Below are 20,810 nucleotides of genomic sequence, written 5' to 3'. Positions count from 1 at the left end.
TAATGAATGACAATTCCAATATATAAAACAATGACAACATTCTATGTATGAAGATATGTTCCATGGGTGATGCAATAAGGATGTTGGACGGATTGGGAATGACTTCCATCTACATGTGGTTGTGCATCAAGATTATAAGCTCAGTGATTGAATTGAATATGATCAAGATGTATTCCATGTGATGAAAAAGATGTGCTCAGAATCTAATTTGATAATTCCTTGAAGGATCTCAGACGTTTTCATGCTTAGGATAATGTGTTGATCAAGGCTCAGTTTTGGAATAAACAGCATCATCATCACTTTAGAATCTAGAATGAATGCCACCAATGGAGTTTACTATTTGCAATCAACAATCCACATATGATCTAATATTGAAATGACTAAAGAACGGAAATTGGTTTAGCTCAATAAGGCAAAGACTTTACTTGTTGAACACCCTTTCGTTCGATGATATCTCGGGACCGAATCACCATCTGTCAGACATATGTGTATGGGTGTCCAGTATTGGGCAAAACTTTTCTACTCATTATCAGGTCGGACTGTTGGGGCTGCAGAATATGCATATGACCATGGATTGAGAAGGATCAAATCGAAAAATTGGTAGAATCGACGAACCAAAGAATAGTCATGTTGGACACTTGCTGATTTGATGTCGTTTTGCCGACCTTGTCCTGATTAATGACATGAGAAATCTAATGATATGGTAAGTATTTTTTAATTCCGATTTCTGTACTAACCCATATTATGTGGTTTATATGTCTATGTGGGTAAGGTGTTTCTCATGGCCTTACACCAAGAGAAAGATTCGGAGTGCCCATTAGAGGATGACGAAAAGTGATGTTGCTCATGGTTGTCAAGGGCAAGTTCAAGACATGCATATCGAAAGATTGCATGCATACTTCAAGCTTGCAATTTATCGCGTGATAGATGTGTGAAGATAGTTCACAAGAAGAGGCTTCCCCTAGTATATGGGTGAGCCATTTGAGGTCTTCACCAAGTAATGTGATCCAGATTGACTTCCAACTTGATCCATGCAGAAACGTCAACATCAACCTCAAATGGAAAAGCTCTAGTCAAAGGTATTAGTTCCCTTGGCTTTAGTGGTGTGCATAGACGACCAGCAAAGAAAGATATACTCTCAAGAATTGATTTTCAGAAGCTATCAAGCGTATCTCTTTTAAGTTCTTCAGCTATAGTAATCTCGCACTCTTAAGACAGGATCAAATGCATTTGTGATGGATTTCCTCTAGTTAATATATTCTATACAATATTCCACTAAAATCATTCACACAAAGTCTAAAGCCATATTAGGCTGCCTAGTTCCTACTTCTATTTTTGTCAAACTCACTAAATGGCAGGATTTTCTGGGATGTTATTGGAACATCGGGCTGATGTCCGAAAAGTATTGGTTGCTACCCAGATGTCCTGATTAAGGTCTAAAAACATAAGTAGATTTGCACCTTACTCGGGCGCAGTGGTCGGATGAGTAGCCAGAGAGCAGTCATGTCCGAGCTAAGCCAGATGTCTGGAGTGCTACCTCACTACTATGGAAAACGTTATACACAGAACTTTAGCAGTAGCGCTTGTTAAAAAAGCACGCTACTGCTAGACAGCAGTAGCGCGTGCAAAATAAGCGCGCTGCAGATGGACATATATCAGTAGTGCATCTCACCGAAAACTCGCTACTACTAAAATTCCAATCACTTAGCCGATGGGCTACACATAGTAGTAGCGATCTTCCAAAAACCGCGCTACCGCTAATATACTTATAGCAGCGCGCGCGCTACTGCTAATGAAAATAAAATAAAATGAAAAACGAATAGAAAAGTAAATGAAAATGAATGAAATAGAAAAAGGAGGAAGGAAAAATATAAAATGTAAAGAAAAATAAATGAAAAAGGGAAAAAATGATGAAGACGTAGCAGTAGCGCGTTCTCTGAAACGCGCTATAGCTAACTTAGCTATAGCGCGTTTTCTGTAACGCGCTACCGTTACTTTTGACTTAACCAAAAACGGTTCCCCCCCCCCCCCCCGGCCACCACTTCTCCCCCAAATCGATCCCTCGCCCCACTTCGCCGCCGTCTCCCCCACTTCGCCGCCATCTCCTGCCGGTGTCGACGCCACGCTCATCCTCACGGCCGCCGCCCGAGGCCGCCAGCCTCACCGCCGCCGCCTCTCGGGCCGCCCTCGACCTCACTGTCGCCTCCCTCGACCTCACTGCTGCCGCGCGCCCTCGACCTCACCGCCCCCGAGCCCGCCAGGACCGCCGCGTCCCGATCCTGAGGCCGCCCTCGCCGCCCCTACCTCAGTCGCCGAGCACCTCCCCGCCACCATCTGTCCCCTCTCTGTAAGCCCCCCCACCCATCCTTTTTAGTTAATAGATGTTAATGTTAAGTAGTAGATAATGTTGATGTTTTTTAGTTAGGGCAATAATAGATGTTAAGTAGTAGATAATGTAGATGTTAATTAGTTCAGTAGGGTTTAGTTTTTGAATTGAGTTTGTTTAACTAGATGTTAATTAGGGCAGTAGGGTTTAGTTTAGAGTAAAGTTTAGTTCAGTAGTTAACTAAATATAATCTATATTTGGTTTTTGAATTGAGTTGGAGAGAGCATGAGATTTGTGTAGATTTTCTTGAAGTGTCAAACGCTAGGACATGCAAATTTGAAGTGGTCAGGATATATGCAAATTCCTCAATTGTGTTTGCCCTTGTTTCGATTGTGCCCAAGTGGCCTTTTGTTGTTTCCAAGGAATGAAGCTGAGTGGCCTATGTTTTGCCGGAATGTTGATTCATTTCCGTTCCGGCAAATTTCAGGTTCTCGATTTGTCCACTATTTACAAATGTCATGCCGAAATTTTCCGTGAATTTCGGCATGACTTGTGCTACAAACTAGGACATATCCAGTTCCCGGAATTTGCCGCACCAGGAAGGAGTCAACGTTCCTGCAAAACATAGGCCTTTTTTATGTCATTGTTCATTTTATTAGGTCTAGAATTAATTGACTAGATTTAATCGTAGGAAACATGGCTAGCAACGATGAAGGACAGGGTTCTGGTTATTGCGACGTCTACCTGGCGGCAGACGAATTTTTGAGCCTTGCCGATGATCAACCGATGTTGTTGCTGGGCCCACCGGTAGCATCAGGGACTGAGACCGACACGCAGACCGGTGCTGAGACTGAGACTGAGACCGGCATCGAGACCGGCGCTGAGACTGAGGCTGGTGCTGCCTCGGGGAGCGGAGCCGGTGTAGAACCGAAAGCAAAGAGGCAACGACTTCCTAACAAACTCAGGACTACTAGACTGGTGGTCACGTCGGTGGACGACGGCAATTTTGAGCCAACCGCGCCCCAGGAAGCGTGCGCATGCTACGGCAATCAAATAGGCTGCATCGTACGGACAACCGCCACCATCAACGATGAGAAACTACAGAAGATAGATAATATGAGGCCCTCCCTCCTAAAGAAGCTGCACCAGATATTCTTGTTCCCGGGCCGGAATGAAAAGGATTATAAAGATCCAGATAAGGACCCGGCAATGAAGAAGATAAACAAACATGCCATGTCCAAGTTTAGCGACGCGTTGGCCGCCTGGAAAACAAGGGTGAAAGCAAAGATCGACAAAAACGATCCCTACTCCGAGATTGTAAAGGATAATCCGACAATCACGGCAGAGCAATTTGAAATATTCAAGGCGGCTTGCGAGGCCGAAGATGCCTAAAAAAAGTCGAAGTACATGAATGGGCTTCAATAGAGGAACATTGGGTGCCACCACCTCGGAAGTCGTGGTTACGGCGGGAAGAGGTCCATATGGGCCAAGTAGGATGCGGAAGTCGCGAGTCTGGGCATCCCAGACCCCTTGGCGGAGTTCACCGCCCCGCAGGAGTGTGACGTCCTTAGGGCCCGGCACCGTTGGGACCCAGTGAAGAAGGTTTTCGAGATGAACGTGCTCACGACGGAGTTCATGAGACTGCTGGTAATTTTAGTTTCTGATCAATTCGACTACACGTTAGTCATGCATATTTGTAAACGATCCTTGTGCCTTTTGCACACCCACGAGCACGCAGCCTCAGCAAGGTATGAACATCAATGCCCCACCTACCCAATTAGCATCGGGTGTCGGGTTGGGTGATAGCGGACGGGGTAAGGAAGAGGCTCCATTAGTCGCTGACGACGTCGCCATGGATGAGGATGAGGATGACAATGGCACTCAACAGTATGTCTATACTGGCGCCTATTCAGGGTTTGAGCGTCATGAGTCGGCGCCTGAATTGCTGCCTCCGGAGGCTCAATATATTATAGACGACCTTCCGGCAAAGAAGCCTAGGAAGAGACCGAGGAAAGGCAAGAAAGCTGATTCTATGATCCAGCCGCCTCAGCAGCCTCGGGTTCAAGACCGTATAGATATCCCCGGTGCGGATAAATTGCATATCCCCGGTCAACCAATCCTACCTGCAGCGGCGCTAGGGGCCAGATTCGGCGATCTAAGGAGACTTCATGACGATGTGCTGCGGATAGAGAAAGGCCTCATCGCCTCGAAAGATCTAGGATACCCACTCTACGTGGTTAACGTTCCGCGGCAATTGTCGTACGTAGACTTCTTCCCCGCGGATAAGTTCTTCCTTCGATTCGATTACATATTCGACATGTTTCACGTGAAGAAGCTGGATTTTACATTTGTCCGCCTTTATGCCTTGCACATGAACTACATCATCGGCGTTGAGCAGATACCTCATATCTGTGCCGCTGACCCGTACTTCATGCACGAGGGCTTCTTGGGAGTCTGCGCAAAGCACCGTGAATACGCGAGGGAATACATCGTCAATTTCATGCTCGCCGATAAGGACAAGGAGGCGATTCTCGTGCCTTATCATCCCCTGTGAGTCATCCGCGCGGATATCCTTCCTTCGATTTCAATCATTCATTTGCACGATGGAGGCTAATTAATTTGAAGTGTACTTATTTTGTGTAGCGGCGGGCGCGCCGTCCTCCTCATCCTCTACCCCCGATACTCCCACGCTCTTTACTTGGACTCGTCGAAGAACATTAACAAAAAGGATTACACCCACATCAAGGATGTTCTCGACAATGCTATGTTTTACTACGAAGCATGGGGTGGAGAGGTCCAGGACAAGAAGAGAAGGGGCGGCAGGCTCGCCTCGGCCATAAGACCGACTTCTGCTGCATCCAGCAACCGAGTGATTCTCTTAATGATGGATTCTATGTCCTACACCACATGCTGGAGTACAGACGGGATCACCAGAACCTTCGCATGTCACCTACATCCGGCGATGCCCATATTCTGCAATGGGCAAAGAACGTAGGAGATATCGAGGATCATCGACTTCGAGCTGAGTTCTATCACATCCAACGCGAACTTGCCCTAATCATCATGAAGGAGGTCGTCGGAAAAACAGGGATGTTCTACGAAGAAGGAAAAATGTCGCGGGAAGACGTCTGAACACGGGTAGCCTCTCAGCGTCTCGACCTGAAGCCTTTCACTAGGCTCGGGGACTATCTCCCTGACTTGAATGGATGGCACGACATGTTGGAGTGATTGTCGATATATGACAATGTGTCCGTTTAGTCCATACTTTCTGTATGACGAAACTTTGAGTTATGCACGACGAAACTTTATTTGTGATGTAATTAAACCGTCCTTCTCGACTAGCGACGATCACTCTAGTTAGGGCATTTTGGGTACGATCAAGTTTGTTATTTATGCTTATGATATGTTGCTTCTATTTTTGCCAAGTCTGTCTTTTTCTTTTGCTCAACTATATATGTTGCATATCATCGACTCATGTGACGATGCAGGTGCATAGATCATCGATGGCGAAAAAGTGCTACGCCAGGAGTATATATACGATGAGTGGCCGGAGTGTCAGGCCCAGGTGTACCGGTTTCCGGTTTCCGAGCGACAGGCAGTAGTTACTTTAGGTTCACGCTAATGCGAGAGAGGGATACGAACTCATGTACTGCATAGTTCCACTCTTACTCAAAAGTGATAGCTCTTCTCGCGTATATCATTGTTTAGATGGATGACGATCTAGTAATCGAGACTTGTATCGTTATTTTTGAGATGATGACGAGAGACCACTTTGTGTTGGATGATGATTATGATGATGACATGATTTGATGAGACTAGTTGTATGTATATGCTATGATTACATTTGTATGTGTATGATATGCTAAAGATTATTGTATAAAGCCTATTCAAATACAAAACAAATATGCAGGAAAAAAAACTAATAAAACTAGTAGTAGCCAGGGGAACAAAGTTAGCAGTAGCGCCGCCTTACCAGTAGCGCTTCCCTGTAAAAAGCGCTGCAGATAATATCAGCAGCGCTCTTCACCAAAGCGCGCTACTGCTATCCATATATAGCAGTAGCGTGGGACGACAGGCGCTACTGCTACACGTTAGCTGTAGCGCCTTATCAGTAGCGCATCGTCCCGCGCTACTGATAGGCCTAAAACCCGCGCTGCTACTAGGCTTTTCCTTAATAATGCCTGGACGTCCATATATAGCGCCCAAAATCCATAGAAGGTTGCGCATTCTCCCGGACTGACCGCGCTATGGATGGTATGGGTTCCTTCGTTGACGTCTGGCCTTCGCACCGTTTATTTCCCTGTTTCCAGCCTTTCCTACGCAATGTTATAGTGGTGGGACGTACAGGTTGCTTCCCAGACATCCAGGAACTTACAAATAAATGTCCCAAACCCCTAATTTCTATTGTATCCTATATAACCACTTCGTGAAGGGGTTGAGAAAACACAAATATCTGACCTTGAACTAAGAAAAGGCTCCTTCTTTGTCCTATACCAAATCTGTTTCCCGCAAAGATTTTGGAGTGTTCTTGAATGAGATTTCACTCAAGTATAGATCCACTACTCATATATTGCTTGAAAAAAATCATTTTGTGATTTGAGAAACTCTTGAGAATTCCTCCCGTGATCTTGTTACTCTTGGAGATTGGAGACTCATAGGTTGTAGGAGTTCTTGTGTGAGGAATCAACTTCTGATTTCCCCACTGGAAAGTTTGTGAAGGTTCGGAGGCCACCTCAAAGCCTGCCACTAGTGCTCGAGAGTCTACTTCAAGGTGATATCTCAAGGAGAATAGGGCGAGCCTTGTGGTTTTGGTGTGTGCCTTCGTGGCAACAGTTATCCCTCCAACGGTAACTAGCTTCCCTTCAAGGAATTGAACATTAGGATACATACATGTCTTCGTATCTTATGTTATCATTTCAGCTTGCATTCGCTATATCTTGTTTTCCACATTATATTGTGTTGGTTGTCCCTTTGTAGAGATTATTTATGCCTAAACTTTATATTCCGCTATTCATACTTGTCACTATTGATATATCTTGTCATTTGTGTGGATTTCTATATTGTCTCATACATTTCTATATCCTGTGATACTGCTCATCCAAGTTTGTATAACTTACCTGTGCTTGCTAGTATCATCCTTGTGCTCGTCTTGTTTAGTGACATAGTTGTCCTTTCAGATAGGCAACTTAGAAACTAGAGTAGTCAACTTTAAAATTTCATGGGCAACTAATTAGAGGTTGTAGGAAACTCTCACGTAACATGAAGTTGGTTCATGTAGAACAAAAGTTGCTTCTTGAAAACTAATGTCATTATTCAGAGAAGTTCGTCTAAATATACACATATGGGTCTAGTTTCCAGGGGCTGGTTGCGAGATATCGAATAGTTTTAAAATTGCTAGCTCTAGTTAGGATATTGCGATAGTATAACTTTTTGGGAGCCTACAATCTAAGATGTGGCACCATTTCCCGTTATTCTATGTACGACCGCTATGGAGGAATTATAGCATTGCCAAATCATATAGCTCGCCATCAGCAATAGCTGAAGCTTTTACCTTGCGAGATAATGATAAGGATTCAGTAAGGAGAGTCTGCAAATGGAAATACCAAACTCTCGAGATCACGACCTACAAACCGACAAGAGATTTATCATCATTTCCAAAAAATACTAGAGCAGGTAGTAGTCGCAGAAGCTCCTCTTTCCCTTCGATCAATGTCAATAAATGTGCTCAACTATTTTGCACTGTTTCGACCGGAAGTTCTTCTCCAACATGAGCGACGTAACCAGCCGTTGTAGCCGTGCAGCTCCAGGGCCGGGAAGCAGACGCGTCGGGCTCCCCACGGAGCAACAAGGACCATCGCTACTTCTGCTAACATCCCCCCTGCACCAGCCTCCAGGGGTGACCATGCCTGGTGGCCGTAACAGGAGGTCTGCATCTATCCTGTCAAGCACCATGTCGTCCTGGCCGAACTTCCGCGCAAAGGGGGCCTTGTTGCCAACCATCTTGTCCCAGTGGCTGGCGTTGAGGAGCTGTGGGTGCTGACCTGGGGGGTTGTCCCAGGAGATGTAGTGCATGTCGTGGTTTACAGTGGTGTTGCCAAACTCATTGGCGTTGCAGACCACAGTTTGGAAGTAGCCCTCCGGAGAGGAGACGAAGTTGGCATAATAGAGGAGGACCGTCCGCGGGAGTTGTCCCAACCCCAGATCAGGTACTCCACGAACGGCCGAGACAACACCATCCACGCAGAACCTGATTGTAGACAACAAAAAATATTATTTAGTTTCGTCTAATTGGTTTTGTCAAACAAGCTCTATTTCGATGCAAAGTACTTTGCAAATCACTGTTTGGCAAAACACATAATTAAAAGTTGTAAGTGCAAAAATACAAGAGTCTACGAACACAATAATATTTTGCATTTCCGTGAATTTGAAGTAAAATGAAAGCTTTTTCGTGGTGGAAAGCACTCTAGTTGCCTAGGATTTTGGATCGAGATTACATACATGTGGTTAGTACATATACTGAATCGAGTCTACCATCTAGAAGTGCAAAAGTCCTGCTTTCGTAACATTATTTTCATCCAATTCTGTTTTGCCATTAGCGCTTCCTACGGTGTAGGCCCACATACAACATGTGTGCATGGAAGGCAACATATATGCATATGCTATTTCGTGGGAAGTGTAAGCTGGTATGGTGCATTGTTCAGTCACAAATAAATGTACGAACGATTTGGCTGCTTGTATTTTTTTGCAATTCAAGGGTATTCGGTGGAAAATTGTATGTCCTTGTCACATATCAAATAAATAATGCTATTTATAAAGCCACCATGCTATATTTTTTTTAGTTTACCGTCCAAGCTTTATCAAATAAAGCTAGGAGTGATATCTAGTTGGAAAAGTTAACGGGGGAACTATTTTTTTTTTGCAACAGATCCAAACGATTTGGTTACCGTACTATCTGATCCAACTGCCAGCCTACACGTTTTCACCTTCCCTTCATTTCGTCATTTCGATCCGCTTCTCCCGCATGTCTTTCTCTAGATTAATCACTAGTCATGATTGCCTGTTCGGCCTATTCTTTTTTTTACAAGAAAAAGATGGGGACTCATTTGTAGCTCATTCTTCGCCTTTTAGGAGGAAAGGATTGAAGAGATGGAGACATCCACTCCTTACCTCCTGATTGCTGACTCAATCATCTAAGCAACTAAACCATGACTCTGATTTGCATGCTTACTAAGTGAGGCACTATTTCTACACAGGGAACCGCAGCTGAACCTAGTAAAAAAAGGGCATCGTAAATACAAGGATTCTACCCAGAGTCACTACCGCTACATTCTGGTTGCTCATTAACCACCTCAACCAAACTTGTTTTGCAGTGGCGGAGGCAGCAATGCTTCAAATCTGATGTTAAGGGGGGCCTAGTTTGTACGGAACGTTAAAAATGCCACTGTTGATTAAGATAGTAGCATGAACATTAGGATGTTGCAGGTGGCTTGGGCCGCTGTTGGCCACCCCTGCCTCCTCCACTGTTGTTTTGTTTCATTATGATGGACCAAGGCTAAATTATTTCAGGGGCGCTTGAAGGAAAAAGGAAATATAGCTCGGGAATCCATAACACCAGAAGTTTCAATGCTACATGCCCTACTTCCGGACTTAGGCCATGTTTGCTTGGGCTTCTGCTTCTACTTTTGCAGCTTTTCCACTTTAGCCAAAAAGCCACAAAAGCTCCTAAAATGGTGGTTTTTGCTTCGGCTTTTGGCTTATAAATCAATAATATTATAGGATGGTATGGAACAAAAGCCGAAGAAAAAACTACCAATTTAGGATTTTTTTTGGCTTTTTTGCTAAAATAAAAAAGCTACAAAAGCAGAAGCAAAAGCCCAAACAACAGGGCCTTAAGCTTGTAGTTGAACGGATGGTGACGTTCTATGCTGACTTTTTAACTGAAACATTTTAGATTGATGGTAATTCACTCACAATGGACCTGTTAACTGAAACATTTCAGATTGTTGGTAATTTGACCAGGAAAAATGTTTAAACAATCATACCCTCTATAACTTATGTGTAAATACCACGGTAATTTATGCACCATAGACATGATAACATACGTACATACACGATGGCAACTTTGACTCGGGAGAAAAATTGTTAAAAACATACCGCTACTAACTTCTATGTAAATAGCATGGTAATAGATGCACCACAGACCTGCCAACTTATGTAAAAACACCATGGTAGTTGTTGAACCGCGGGGAGAGGGGGGATTTATTGAAAATATACCCTTGATAACTTCTGCATGAATAAAATCTTATTTTATGCCACACTGACCTAATAACTTATGTTTAGTTACCATGGTAACTTTTAATCGTGGGAAATAATCTTGTCGCAAATATAGTCCTAGTAACTTATGTGTAAAGAGCACCGTAATATCCGCACCCCGTACCAGATAACTTATGTATGAATATTGTGGTAACTTATACCCCCGGGGGGGGGGGGGATTTGTTGATAACACACCCAGGTAAATTCTATGCAAAAAGCATCGTATTTTTCGCATTGGAGAACGAATAACTTCCGCTCAAACACCATCGTAACTTTTCACCTGAGGGAAAATAAGTTGTTGAAACATACCCCTGATAATTTCTTTGTAAAGTTATCATGTTGCACATGCTAAAATTACCATGTTTCTCACGCTCCAGTTACCAGCCTTCAAACTATATAGTTACGATCTTTATCATATTATTTATTACTAGGATGCTAATGTTGAAGTTAACATGATGGTCTTGGCACAGTTAGCATGCTACTTATGTAAATGTTAGCAAGACTAAAAGCAATTTTTTTGTTGATCTGGCAGAAAGGCAAGGTTCAAATGCCCATGTTTATGTATAGCAGACAACAAGGTGACCGAGATGGTTATTGGGGTTGTTTGATACTCTATAGACCTAGGTTCAAGTCTCCTTCCCAATACATTACTTGTTTTCATTTTTCTTTTGTGGGTACAAAGGAATGCAACGAAAAACCACCAACGATTCGTGTTGGCACGTGTGATTTTCAGAAAGAAGGAATGAAATAGGTAAAAGAAACACATGTGTGTCGGCGGGATGATAGCGATAGGGATCCGGTAGAGAACGAGTCTTGCGGTATTAGCGAGCGGTAGGAACGCGTGGGATTAGGGAGCGCTGGGTGTTGTTTGAGTCACTCGTACCTATCATTAAAAATATAACATCCACTAGCTATTACTATCCATTTTTAATTAGCAATTTATATTGATATATGGTTGTGATTGTTTTTATGTTTATAAAGATCTAGTAGTTGTGATTTATCTAGATAAGATTACATAAATATAGTGTTGTGATATACATTATGTAACTCTAATGGTGGTTACCAGTTTCGTGTATGGTTATGTAGATACAAATGTCATTCTAAGTTTCAACTACATTTTTGTATATCTAAAGGTTGTGATCTAATATAATTATCTAATTATATATATCTAACGGTCGTGATATATTTGGTTATGATAGTGAAGACTTAACCGTTGCCAATTAGTTAGAGATGATCCACAAGACCAAATCTTAAGGTTATTCTGTATATCTAGCATATCTCTCTCTTTTATATCCATATTACACTATTAGTATGTACTTACACCCTTCCGGTTTAAAGGGCCCAGTTCAAAAATCTCACCAACCAACGTAGATGGTGAGTGGTGGAATTATTTTTGTATTTTGTAAAATTACTCAATTAATGTATTAATTGCAATGCATTCATGCCTGACCAATAAATAATCCAAAACTTTTACATGCATTGGTGACTATTTTTTACTTCTTCCATGTAGCGATTTAATGCACCTCAAAATTTGAACATGTGAGACTTATAAAATGAAAAAATAATTTGCTACATTCAAATTAGCTAGAGCTACCTTCGAAATTTTTGTGAGGTTGTTTTCTGCCATAGACTAAGGATGAAAAACAGGTCCAACAGTACATGTTGATATGTCTCCTTACCACAAGATTCATAATTTCACCAACGCAGCCAGAAAATAGGGGTATTGCAGCTAGCTAATCATGTGTTCCAATCGTCTAGAGTGACTTTCATGCAATTCATGAGATGCAAGGAAAAAAAGAGCGAGGTATAATACGTCCTAAACGTATTTATAGTTTTTGTATTGTTTATGACTTATTTTCAGCAAATATGCAAACTTTTGAAGTTAATTTTTCCTAGTATTTTAGTAAAGTTCCAAGAGCCAGTTCTTGTTTTTTTACTTACAGGAAATATACAAAAAAATATGAGGATTATTTTTACGTCATGAGAGACGAAGGTGAAAATCTAGGTTCACATGAGCCCCATGGGCTATGCGCTTGGACGAGGTGCCTGGATTTTCACGCGCCCGAGGGATGCATGTGGGCCCACATGGTTTCCTTTCGCTGCATTCTGGCGCCCGTGTTATATATACCCTGAAACCCTTGCTCCTATTATGAGTATTTTTTGGCCACATCATCTTTGTAGTATGAGGTAAACTCTTTTGTAACCATGTTCCCATACTTTAATGGATGGGGGACTCCTCGGAGTCTTCATAAACATCGATCTTTGCTTCTCCACATGATGTGTAAGTGTTCCATCCCCTAGTATATGGGTTCATAGCAGTAGGCAAGATACAATATATCCTCTTAGTTCTTCAATACAACATACACTGCCCGTATTAGTTGCCTACCATGATTGTGGTTCATCTGATGTGTTCTTTACTATGATGTTGATCATGTAATGAATAATACCTCTATATTAAGATTGTTTTGGTGCTTTCTTCTGGTTATACATATTTATTTAGTATTATTTTTCTTAACTCGACCAGTTTAGATGGGTAACTAGTAGAGGGAGCACTATGCATTAGTTGGGTTTAACATTGCAAGAAATGTAATGTGGTGACCACAAATAAAAAAAAGTATGTATTATGTGTTACTGCCACTAAAGATAATTGCTAGGATGAAGCCATCAATGAAATCACTTTAATCAACAATATATCACCTTGCTTTAGGCAATACTTAGTTTTAATATTTTACTTTCACATGTCTGTTATACTTGCCGCTCTTCTATCTTATGGGGACAATTACCATTGGTGAAACTATGAACCTCAATCTATTTTTAGTGAAGAAAATCGTTCAACAATTTTTGTAAACACTTTTTAAATTATTATTTCTTGAAAAGGTAAAAAATACTTTCTAGAAATTTATACATTAAGAGATATTACCCTTAAACCCTACTTTAGATTTATTGACTATTTTTTTGCCGCCTCCGCTTACCGACATCAGGAGATCTCTTTTATAACCATATCGAGGTACTCTACCATAGGGGCAACTCTTCATAGTCTTCGTCAACATTAATATCTACTACTCTAAGATGTTGTGTGAGTAGTCCATCCCATGTACTATGTGTCGGTGCTAAAACCGGCGGATCTCTGGTAGAGGGTCCCAAGCTGATGATCTGAGCAAGATGGAATCAGGGGGAATAGGGACACGATGTTTTACCCAGGTTCGGACCCTCTCAGGGAGGTAAAACCCTATATCCTACTCTTCTTTACATTGGTTGTTGATGGGGTACAAAGTACAATATGATCTACCTCGAGATCGTATGGATGAGTTCTAAGCTCCAAAATCTTGAAGTTGTCCTTATCGACTAAAACCCCTTGATTTATATAAGCACCTGGGGTATATAGCGTTTACACATGGGTAGTGGCAATCTAGGGATAAGCATGCATGCCGATCATTCAAACACGCCTTGAAGTGCACGCCATGTCTCTGGAGAACTCCATCTTAATCACGCCGAGGGCCAGGGTGTTCGAGGCCCATTCCTTAGTTACTGGTGGCTCCTCGGCCCCGCCCATGAATGGTGGCCAACATGGCATGCATCCCCTAGTCCAAGACACTGTGGTTCATAGTAGTATCCAAGATGTAATATCTCCTCTTTGTTCTTCAATATAATAAACAAATGAGCAGCCTATCGTGATTTTGGTTCGTCTGATATATTTTCAGCGGTTATGTTGATCATGTGATGAATTATACCTTTATGCTCAGATTATGTTTGGTGATTTTGTAAGGTCTATTCATATGTATTGCTCAATATTTTTCTTCTCTTGGCCAGTTTAGATGGATAATGAGTAGATGGAGCAGTGTGTATTACTTGGGTTTAACCTTGCAAGAAAGGTAACATGAAGACATTAACTATATTTTTATTTTTTAATTGCCACTAAGGATAAATGATAGCATGAGGTTTCTAATGATAGCATGAGGTCTGCAATGATGTCATGAGATCTGTAATAAAATCATGTTTTTCAAATCCCGAAAGGTGTACTTCATAGCCAGGACTATTTCAGGCCAACATTTTTTTGGCGAAGTGATTGTCCAAAGAAAAAGTATCCTCTAGCCAAATAGGACGTTGTAGACCGATCAAATGATCATGTGGTCTTCGTATACAATACCTCCAATTGATAAATGATACTTACTTAGCAAATGAGATTTTTAGCTTCTTGACTGAGCATAGTGTTAGGGAAACTCGCTCGTGCAATAAGTATCTTGATTCAAAGGCCTGTCCTCGGTTTTTTCAAAATTTTAGACACACATTTTTGGGTAGGTCTGACGGTGGCAACAAACCATTTCTTTGTGTTCTAACATTTTTCAGTTAAGTAGGCTTAAAGATTCAACTTTGGGAGGACATGGTTGGCTAATGTCACTCTATAAGAACAATATCCAGCCTTGTACCATAATGCTCACGATAGAAGTAATACATTGCACAAGGGATGAGTACGTGACCACCTAATATATCATTTAGTCATGCTTTGGTGGTCTCGCCATGTATCTTGGCATGCCCTTTTACGACAATTGACTAAAGGCTATGATGAGGCACTAAAACCTCACTCTGAATGGAGATTCTAGGTCGAACCTATGTACCGGGCGCTCACTCACATAAGGGCCCAGCTGTCAACAAGAACAAAATATGGAAATGGAAAACGCTCCTGAAAAAAAATTCTTGCGGTACCTTCACTCAGGATTCATTCTGATAAAGAACAATCTTGCTTGTCTCTATTAGAATGGAAATAAAAAGTATTGCTTTTTTCAAGAATGAGGAGGCTGCAAATGCCTTCTATTCCAATCAAATTTAGCTCGCTCAACATGGTGTGTCATCAAAGTCGCATCCAAAATGTGTCCACCTCACGGTGTTGCGAACATGTTTAGTTGACTATATACCACACAATTTTAGTTCGCTAATAATGGTGGGAGAACCATCATTGAATTTATTTCCATGAAAATGCCGATATGATTTCATTTTAATGGTAAAAACTCCTCTTGGATGTAGGTTATTTACCAGTGTAAGCACTAGCTCTGTTTGTGGCCTACTCTTCAACCACGGGGACAACAACAATTGTTTATAGCGGGATGCACGCAATTGGAGCATGTGGCGGGTATGTTTTACCGCACAAGGAAGGGAGCATATTATGTAGATTCACTCTCTCCCATAGGTGCCTTAGGCATAGTACCGATGTCCTATGAGAATATTATTTTTCTCTGTGTGTGTGTGTGGGGGGGGGGGGTGCATATTAGTTATGCAGAGGGTGACTGTGTACTCATTATGTTTGTATTAACTTGATGCAGCTTTCAAGTCAATACAAAATGCCCGTTGTCGAGAAAAATAAACATACAAAAAAAATGACGAGACGGTAGTACCCTGAACTAGCAAAAGAAAACGACAGAAACTCAATTAACAAAGAAAAGCCTAGAGTATATTTTAATACTCCAATGAAATGTAGAATTTAGTATTGTGCTCATTAAATGTACGATATTTATTGAATCTAAAAAACCCCACATGTGCAGACGGTTTTTCCCCGAAACCACAACATTCCTCATTGTTCCTAAAACCATAGTATTCCCAAAACATCAAAAGAAAACATCCAAATGGGGCCTTAACTTTGTTACATAGGATATATGACATGGAGAAGTTCACCAATCAAAAGTCATTTTGGGTCCCATGTTTGTGTGGTTTTTAAAGCTCACTTATGAGTTGGTAGAACGAAAACGGTCTCGACAAGAACCTCTTTGGAAAGGTGTTTGTGGGGTATTCTATGTGTGCCTCTGAGCTGTTTGTGATGATTTTCACCCGGTTTCCACTAATTAACTAGGCAATTCTCTTCTTCTTAATTAATAGTTATGCAAATATTTTGCTTCCGTTTCAGGAAAAAAAAGCGTCCGTAATCGACCTGGTATCTAATGAAAGCTACATATTTCGCGCATCAAAATTAGTACCACCATCAGTAAGGTTTACAACAAAAAAGATGCGGCCAACAGAAATTATAAAATATCTAGTGATAAAGTTTCAGCAATATGGATGTTAGTGTTGATTTTGATAAATTTCTTCAAACTAAAGTAGGTTGACTTAGTTGAGACAACCCATTGTGTACACTTGTGTGTGGGAATATTTGCATTTGTATGTGTGCAGGTATACACTTTTTTCTCTTTTCTATTCTAGTCGGGTTTGTACTCTGTTTCACTTGAAGACATCTACTGTAAACTTACAAAGTCTCATAGGGAAAATGAATTATGATATATTTTGAAAGACCCAAAATGAACTAGAATAGGCCACAAAGTTTCACCTTATTTGTAGTTTTCACATGTTCTGATAAATTATTTGTTATTAATTTCAAGCAAAAATAAATATGCAATTGACACCCTTTTCATGTTTTATGGCAGAACCTGGATTGCTACAACAACTCCATCTGTTTCTTGTTACTCCACGTATAGGATTTGTTTGAAGTTAAAGCTCATAAAATTTGATCATGTTTATATAAAAAATATCAACATTCACAATACCAAATCAATATCGTTATAGATACAGCATGGTATGAATTTTCATATTACATAACTTTAATATTGCAGATATTGATATTTTTAATATAAACCAGGACAATGCCCATGCGTTTCAACCGGATTTAAATATTCTACCACGTTAGCTTGTGATTTACCCGCCCATATTAAAGTGATTGTGTAAATTAAAATTGAATTGATTCAGAAGACAAGTAAATTAAGGTGATTGATTATGATAGGGGATGGTTGAACGAAAGGACGGTGGGAAAAATAGTGAAACATAGAACCTTACATTCTTTTTAAGTAGTAGAGATTTGATCAACTTTACGAAGTTTGACTTCAGACAAATGTTATATACGGACTAAAATGAGCCTGTCAGTTTAGGGTTTCATCGGTCACACCGCCGGCTTAATTAGTTTATTTGCAACAAAAGAAAGAATACTTAAGGTTGCATGGACTAGCTCGATTCGAATCCTGGTTCCACCACAGGAGTAGGAGCGATGATAGCTATTTTGGATAGAAAAGTGGCTTCCTGCACGGCTCCACCCACTACGAATGAAATATTATGGGATGCTGAACGAAGATGCATCCAACGGGTACGGTGTGTGTCCTGCACCTCTCTTAGTTGAGGTACAGAATCGGTAACGGGAGGGGAATTAGAAGCCGCCCCCATCTTCGCTTTAGAGTCGAATGAGGGCACTTAGATTTACGAAAAGTCTAACGTCCACACGTGTGGGCGTCTGGCAACTCGCCCACATGCATGGATCCTCGTCCAACCAATTCTGCACGAATCTTGGCGCATTCTAACTGTTTTTGTGTGTCACGTAGGACTAAGCTGGTGTGTGGGCATTCGTCCGGTCGCCCACACGTCCTTTTTTCACCACACAGGGGGCTGGTGTGCGGGTGTTTAGCAATTCGCCTACACACTAGTTTCACGCATGCAGAGGGGGCTGGTGTGTGTGGGCGTTTATCACTTCGCCCACACGCCCGTCTCCTAGCCCACACCCAAAGCTGGCAGTTGCCATGTGTTTCTGCAGGTATATGGCAACTGCCCTAGCTTTGCTTGTAAGCATATGGCAACTCTTTTTTACCCGAGTTGCCATGTGTTTTTGCATGGTACATGGCAACTGCCGTAGCGTGCACGTAAGCAGATGGCAACTCTTTCTTTTACATGGCAACTCTCTCTTTTACCCGAACATGTTTTGCCATGCCTTCTTGTAGTGCTACATGGCAACTGCCTAGTGTTTAGTGGGTGGCAACTTCTAAAGTTTTGAAATCATGGCAATTGCAATAGATCAGACCATACATGGCAACTGCAGTTGAGCGACCATGGCAACTGTAGTTGTCCGACATGGCAACCGAAGTTCAGCGACATGGCAACTGCAGTTAAACGAACATGGACGAGGGTCTGGACCATGGCAACTGCGGGACGCGCGGTGACTGTCACGCGGGCGTGCGGTACCACAAGGTACGAGGCCTGACGTACGGGGCGTGTGGGCGTTATCTATTTCGCCCACACGCACGCGTGTGAAAGGGATCGGTAGGGAAAAAAATAGGTGTGTGGGCATTACTTTTTTTGCCCACACATGGGTGTGTGGGCTGTTCCTCTTATACACCACACAAAATGTGTGGGCAGCCCTCCTAACGCCCACACGTGTGGCACTTATCGGCGTCCTAGATTTATATCCCTGCAGCTACCAGCACCTGATCTGTTTCGGAAATTTTGTTTCTAACATAGATCTGAATTGCATGACTAGCTGACTAGCTAAGAATAAAGCTTAATCGAATTTCGAATATCCGCACAAGCACTAAATTTCATGAACAAACTAAGAGCTTTGATCAATGGACATATTTGCGCAGCATACATACCAGTGAAGAGTGTGAAAGCAGTGGGCAGCTCCCGCTTCTCGGTCTCATTCATCCACAGCAGATCTTGCTTCGTCTTCATGTAGAGGCCACGGTCAACGACGACCGGCATCGCCCTCGCAGGCCTGGCAAGAACAATCAGGGCGGACTCAGTCGCGATCCCGACAATGCTGCATCCATCATCGACTCTCTGGTCTTATGATTACAACACAGGCACATACGCTTTCCAACCCAGGTCGCCCGTGTGCTCGATGAAGTTGAGGTCACGCGGCAGCCGCGAAAAGACGTCCATCAGATCTGCAGCGATTTGTCAATAGCCCACCGGAATCATCAGCGGTGTCATTTACCAGTGATGGAAGCAGCTATGTTTGCCCGTCGAGAATCGGAACCGACCGTCCTGAGTGACGAGCGGGTAGTCGGAGGCGGAGAGGTTGATGAACCAGTCCCAGTCCGCACCGGGCCCCCGCAGGAAGATGGCGGCGGCGTGCAGTGTGGTGGTGACCATGGTGATGCCTCGGTAGGTAACAAGGTTGGCCTTCTCCACCACTCGCACATTCCCCACGGCGGCGACGACGGGGTACGCGGCTCAGCCTGGACACGGTCCGGGCCGGTCCGGTTCCGGTCCGAGCCGGCGTTTGGACCGGCCGCTGGCGGTCCGGTCCGGACCGGACCGAGCTGTACAACGAGCTGGTATTCTGGGACTGGACCGTTGGGGTGCCCGCTCGGTCAGGCCCGAGAGGACCGAATGGACCGGCCAGCTTTTAGGTCCTATTTGTTGCCACGCAGTGTATATTTGCTGCTTTTAGGTCCTATTTGTTGCCAGGCAGTGTATGTTTAGGCATCTGCTGGTTTTGGAGAGTAAATTAAGCAAAAGTACAACAACAACACTACTGTTAGCTACTACCTAGGCTATGTTCTACTGTTTAGGCATTACATAGTGATAAGCTTACTAATGAATGTAATATGACAAGTCATCAGTGATCACTACAGTTTTCAGATAAGCTTGGACCGAAACAGCAGAAATATCACAGCCACAAACAACTAATTTGGACAGCAAGCACTGGACTAAATTTGGACAGCAAGAATAACTAAATTTGGACAACATTTTCTTTGTTTTTTGGACATCCACAAACTCATTTTGACAGGAAAGATGGCACAAATCAGGTTAAGCACAAAATCCATAGAAGGTTGCGCATTCTCCCGGACTGACCGCGCTATGGATGGTATGGGTTCCTTCGTTGACGTCTGGCCTTCGCACCGTTTATTTCCCTGTTTCCAGCCTTTCCTACGCAATGTTATAGTGGTGGGACGTACAGGTTGCTTCCCAGACATCCAGGAACTTACAAATAAATGTCCCAAACCCCTAATTTCTATTGTATCCTATATAACCACTTCGTGAAGGGGTTGAGAAAACACAAATATCTGACCTTGAACTAAGAAAAGGCTCCTTCTTTGTCCTATACCAAATCTGTTTCCCGCAAAGATTTTGGAGTGTTCTTGAATGAGATTTCACTCAAGTATAGATCCACTACTCATATATTGCTTGAAAAAAATCATTTTGTGATTTGAGAAACTCTTGAGAATTCCTCCCGTGATCTTGTTACTCTTGGAGATTGGAGACTCATAGGTTGTAGGAGTTCTTGTGTGAGGAATCAACTTCTGATTTCCCCACTGGAAAGTTTGTGAAGGTTCGGAGGCCACCTCAAAGCCTGCCACTAGTGCTCGAGAGTCTACTTCAAGGTGATATCTCAAGGAGAATAGGGCGAGCCTTGTGGTTTTGG

General features: G+C 42.5%; 1 pseudogene; it reads right to left on the bottom strand.

Moving 5' to 3' along the window:
- Positions 1–8,038: 8,038 nt before the first annotated feature.
- Positions 8,039–20,199, bottom strand: LOC123171481 (beta-glucuronosyltransferase GlcAT14A-like; annotated as a pseudogene).
- Positions 20,200–20,810: the final 611 nt, after the last annotated feature.

The sequence above is a fragment of the Triticum aestivum genome, chromosome 7D, assembly GCF_018294505.1.
Source record: "Triticum aestivum cultivar Chinese Spring chromosome 7D, IWGSC CS RefSeq v2.1, whole genome shotgun sequence".
In the NCBI taxonomy this organism is placed as follows: Eukaryota; Viridiplantae; Streptophyta; class Magnoliopsida; order Poales; family Poaceae; genus Triticum; species Triticum aestivum.
Note: the sequence above shows the minus strand (reverse complement) of the source record. Positions and strands in the feature narration are given on the sequence as shown.